The sequence below is a fragment of the Trachypithecus francoisi genome, unplaced genomic scaffold (genome assembly GCF_009764315.1).
Source record: "Trachypithecus francoisi isolate TF-2019V2 unplaced genomic scaffold, Tfra_2.0 Lachesis_group0, whole genome shotgun sequence".
Lineage (NCBI taxonomy): Eukaryota > Metazoa > Chordata > Mammalia > Primates > Cercopithecidae > Trachypithecus > Trachypithecus francoisi.
The window spans coordinates 103,775,793-103,781,792 of NW_022681453.1; positions in this window are offsets into that span (position 1 = coordinate 103,775,793).

Consider the following 6,000-nt stretch of genomic DNA (forward strand, 5'->3'; position numbering starts at 1 on the left):
TCTCTTTTTACTGTGTCCTGTGCTGAGCACATTTTTATTCTTAAACTGCAAAATTATTATGACTGCACCCCTTTTGTCTAGGTTATGCTGATCTCACTGTTCTCGGCTGCCTTTTATGCTATTTGCACAAAGGATCACCGGAAATCTCTATATCAGGGATCAAAAGTTGGCTGTCTCTTTTGTATTCTTTTGGTTGTTTGCCTTTAATTGAATCTGAATGTCTTTGCTGGAGGACAGGGTGGCACTTGAAGCCATGTGGGAGGGTGGGATGCCCCACTTTGCTGTGAGATGGTGAGGGATGAGTTTGGAGGACTGCCCCAAAGACTGAGAGCTTGTGCCAGGGCTCATCCTCTATCTGCATTGATTCACCATTTTCAGCCCATGCTGCCACACTCTGCCTCATTTACTTGTTGGGTATTTTGCCTCATGATGACTGTATACTGTTGTTTGACTCCTCAGCAAGTCATTATCATTTTCTTTATTGTCTCTACCATAAGAACTGGGAATTACTGTTTATGGTTCTCCTTTATCCTCATCATTTCTTAAAAAATTTTTGAGAATGATGCTTCTATCTTATCTTTATTTCTCAACTTAAATTCCCCACTCCACTCATTTATAAAGAAACAAAATTATAAGTCAGATACCAAACAAAAGACAAATAGTACTACATGTTCTCACTTATATGTGGGATCTAAAAAGGTTGAACTCATAGAAGCAGAGTGAAATGGTAGTTTCTGGGAACTGGGGCAATGGTTGCAGGGTGGGGAGAAGTTGGTCAGAGGATATAAAGTTTCAGTTAGAAGGAATAAGTTTTGGAGATCTGTTGTATAGCATAGTAACTATAGTTAATATCAGGTTGTTATATACTTGAAAATTGCTGAAAGAGTAGATCTTAAATGTTCTCACCACAAGAAAATGGTAAGTTTGTGAGATGAGGAATATGTCAATTTGCTTAATTTAATCATCTCACAATGTATACATGTATCAAAACATCACATTGCACATCATATATATATAATTTTCATTTGTTAATTGAAGCTTAATAAAACTAGTGGGTTGATTGAATGAGGCCCCAACCACACTATCGAGGGTAATATCTTTGACTTAATGCCAACTCATGGTTGATGTTAGCCACAACATCATTGGTGTTAGCCTTCACAACAACCCCTAGATGGGGATATGGTTAAATACTTGGGCATGGTAGTCTACCCAAGTTGACACATAAGAGTAACTATCACAGGAATATTCTGCAGAATACCTGACCAGACAAAGAAATGCCAGACAAGGAAGTCTGAGAAACTGTCCTAGACAGTCCAGAGGGGGCTAAGGAGGCATGACAACTAAATGTAATGTGGTATCCTAGACGTGACTCTGGAACAAAAAAGGGACATTATGGAAACTAGTGAAATCCAAATCAGATGTGGAATTTAACTGTGTGTGTGTGTAAAATAAAAACAGGTACTTGAATAGATAGTTCTCCTTTACTGGAGAAGTATAGTGTTACAACAAATTACATCCGATGTCCCAGGGAGACAAACCAGGGCTGAAAGACACTGGGATCAGGAGCCTGAACACAGTTTTCTGAAGTGACTGGAAAAATGACAGCCAATTGTTTTTCAACATCTTCCCTGACCAACAGACAAAGCAAAGGTCTAAAATCACGATTGCATGAAAGTAAATGTCTAAAATTTAGGCCTCTTGTTGATCTGTGTTGGATTACTTCCTTTAAGATGTTGTGCTTATTATTTGGGTATTGGTTTACAGGTGAATAAATAAAAACATTCTGAAACAAAACTCAGGATATTTGGTAAAATTTCTTTCACATTTAAGTTACTCTTAAGTAACTTAAATAAAGAGTAACAGCTTCTAGGGCGTATACTTTTCAGCCAGGTATCTTGGAGCTACATTTCATGTTAAGAAACAAGATGTTTGTAAATCTTCAAAATTAGGAACTGTGACTGCAATTCTCAGCTAGGAGAAGCTAGGACGAATTTACAAGTAAATCCTAAAATCTTAACAACTGGACAAAACGAAAGTTTATTTTTCATTTATATCACATCTCATTACCGAATAGCGAGGGACTCTCATCCATCCTGTAGCTATGCTCTCTTTAATCTATTGCCTCCAGAGTTATAATGGAAAAAGAGAAAACTGAAGAACTTCAAAAAAAAAAAAAAAATCCAGGCGTGGAAGTGGTTTGTCCTCTTCCCACTGTCCCTTCTGTCCCATCCTGTCAGTCAAAACTCATTCATATTGTCCTGACCTAACTGCAGAGTGGACTGGGTCTTCCAGTGTCCAAGAGGGAAAGCCGCGCAGTGAAAACAGCATGCCATCTGCCGTCATTGCCGACAAAGTCTGGGAAATCTTACATATTTATTCCCCCTCACAGAATCATGATGCAAATTAAATATTAAAGGCCTTGAAAATTCCTAAAATAAGGAAATTCTTCTAGTATTGTTTAATTCAATATTTCCCAAACTCATTGAACAGTGTTCAACTCAGTCCTCATTCACAGGGAACATCAATATCATCTTGGAGGTATAAAGCTGTATTTTCCTAAACACAGTATACAGTAACACAAAGATAAATTTATCTCTCTTTTTCTAGTGTGTCTATGACCAATAACTCCCTCCTTCTAACTCCGTTTTTTGTGTGTGTTGTGCATTTGCAGTCCATTTTCCTTCATGGTCACCTGATCTAGGAGTCAACATTTCTATTAGAATGATGATCTCGTGATTTAACTGTTCACGGACGATCTTATTTCTTTAGGTTCAGAAATCTCTTGATAGGTTTTTAAAAATTGATAAATAACATTAGTACACAGTATATTATAGAGTGCGTGTAATTTTTGTTACACGCATAGAATGTGTAATGATCTAGTCAGGGAATTTAGGATATCCGTCACCTTGAGCGCTTATCATGTCTATATGTTGGGAATATTTCAAGTCCTGTCTTCTGGCTATTTTGAAATACACAATGCACTGTTGTTAACTAGAGTCGCCCTACTCTGCTATAGAACATTAGAGTTTATTCCTTCTATCTAACTGTATGTATGTACCCATTAGCCAGTCTCTCTGCCCCTGCCCCCAGACATTCCCCAGACATTCGTTCCCTGCCTCCAGTACCTGTCATTCTACGGTACCTGTCATTCTACTCTCTATCTCTATGGGATCATGAGAGGTGTTTAATTGGATCCCCAAGTACTGACCTCAAAGTTCTCTTTAATGAATGTTCCTGGGTTATGAGAAATCTGAAAACCAGATTAACGGCCATTTTCTAGAAAGAGAGTAGGATATTAGGGTAAACATTTCATTTAATTACTTAATTGCTGGATTGATCTGCTTTTTTTTCAGCCTAATGTTTTCTTGTTGATTACTGTTGCCTATATTTTAAAATTCATTTTTATATCACTTATTGCAGTATATGTATATTTGTAAACTATTTGCATTATTTTTGGAGAAAGGTAGTAAATAGATGATGGATAGATAGATCATAGATAGGTACACAGATATACAGAGAGACAGATGAATAGATGTTTTAAATATGGCTTCTGTTGTGGTGATGACATAGTCCACAGCGATCTGTTTCGTTATTTTGTGACTGGTTGCTGAGGAACCACTTAAAGCTAGAGAGAAGTGCAGGCGCTTCCCTTGATATTTTATTAGGATAAAACCTGGATTTTCTAAAATCATGGAGATTTCTGCTTAATGTTGTGAAAACAGGATGTGATATCTCACTCTAATGTGTAAAACGTTGGAAAGTTTATACAAAACATAATAAATGTTCTGGGTGTGGCAAAATAATAAATGCTTATATGTGCTTAATCAAACTTCCTTTATATATCTAAATCATTAAAAAATGTGTTACATATCATTTACATAGATATATATGAAAAGTTAAGAGAAGCTCTTAATATGGGACAAAATAAAAATAATATTGGATACAGGAATGTATATTATACCCTGCCTTTTTTGACAGGCAGTCATAAAAATGAAGTTAATAATGTTCAGCTTTTGTTCTGTTCTTTTGAAGAATCACTCTCAAATAAAAATTATTTTTGTCTCTCCTGGACAGCTACTCCTAGTGCTTCTCATAGAACTAGTACAAGCATAAACTGGGTCTACTCTTGACATTCTGACTAGCTAGTCAAATGTCAGTTTAAAATAGACAATTGTGTTATTGATTCATTATTGTTCATTCATATATTGAGATACTGTGCCAGGTTCTTGGAATGTAAAGATAAATAAGATAGAATTTCACAGTTTTGTAAATTGACTAGTCACAAAGGAGCAAATAGATTTGTTATTGTGTCAGAGTCTAAGAGTTACCTATCTAATGTCCATTCTTCTATCTTCCACAATAATAGAACCATTATTCAGGTGCCAAATGACACGTTTCATCGATGTGTCTAAATTCTAGGCAAAAGAGGAAGTTGGGTGGGACTTCTGGGATTACTGCTTAAAAGGAAAAACAGAAAATGGGAACATTTACTATTAACAAGCTTCTCCTTCAGCTGCTTGGAATGTGTATAAAATGCTGGAGATCTATATCTATCTTAGCTATGAGACAACTTTACATGCTCGGTGGCAGATGGGAAAGATAGAAGGATGCAAGATTTCCGATAATTTTAAACTAATCATATAATTATGAGCTGCCTTTACCCACTTTATACGTAAAAAAAAAAAAAAAAAAAAAAAAAAAGGCCTTATGTATTTACTAATATATTTAGGATTTTCTGTTACTTGCAGTCAATACAATCCTAAATGGTTCACTTATCAAGGAAACTAAATGATCTCAATTGATAAATCAATCAAGAAGTTGACCTTGGATACATAAGATTCAAGTAGGTAGATTAGCGGGGCTCTAGGCACACAGAAAGAAGGCACATGAGTATATTAGAACTAAGAGATTACGTTAATGCTTTCTAAACATACATTAATTCCCTCAACATGAACTAGTCCAAAATGATGGAAGCACAATGTCTGTGAAGAAAATGATTTAAAAATAAAGGTGTAGTAAGTTAGAACCAGTTTATAAATAGCCTTCAATGTCTAAGCTAAGAAGACTGAATTTCTTATGGATTATAAAGTCCTTAAAGACTGTTTACAAAGTGAGAGAAAAATAATATTTAGAGCTGAAGAAAGCTTAAAATCCTCTAATGTAGTGATTTTCAAAATATGCTGGGGGACATCCTCATTAACACCTACATGGTTGGCAGGGAGGGGGCTGGAGCAGAGTTTGGGGCTGCTTACTGGGCATGGCTTCACGGCACAGAGAGCCCTCATTCATAGGAACTCTATTTTAATCTGTTTATAATCCCACATAGTAATGCTTCTAACAAAATATTCCAAAGTGAATAGTATTTGAAATCTACCAATCTATGCCAATGTTAAAATTTTATTTATTGGAAAATTTTGACTCAGAGAAGTCTTTGCCCATCATCCCACTGTGAGTTAAGACCTGACCACAGGTCTACAGAACACTGGCCAATCTCTGTATTATGCTGCGGTGCTAATCAGAGATGTGCTTTAAGATCTTCTGAAATGTACTTTGAAGAAAATAAATGTCAGGGGTTGGGCTACCAATGATAACCTACGTCAGTTGCTCTACCAGAGAGGGTGATGGGCTGAAAGCAGAGACGTTTCAGTGGAGCTACACAGTGAGGGATGTGTATCAGTGACCCTGAACAGATTCTAAGCCGCTTTCATCAACAACGTAACCAAACCTCTGCTTTTAATTCCTTGTGCTTTAAGCTCTCAGAACAGTTTCTCTGTTTCTGGTTGCATCCTGACTTATTCATGGTCAATGCCCTACCTTTTACTGAAGAGAGCTGTTGAGGCTGTGAATTTAACTTGCATGGTAATTTTGCAGGCTGCAGCCTCAAAGTTTGGGTCTGATTTTTTAATACATCAGTCCTGAGGCTACAGAAGCTAAAAGATTATTCCAGTCAAGGTATAGGCATTCTAGTGTTCTGATCATGCCTTGAGCTGAGAATTTAAA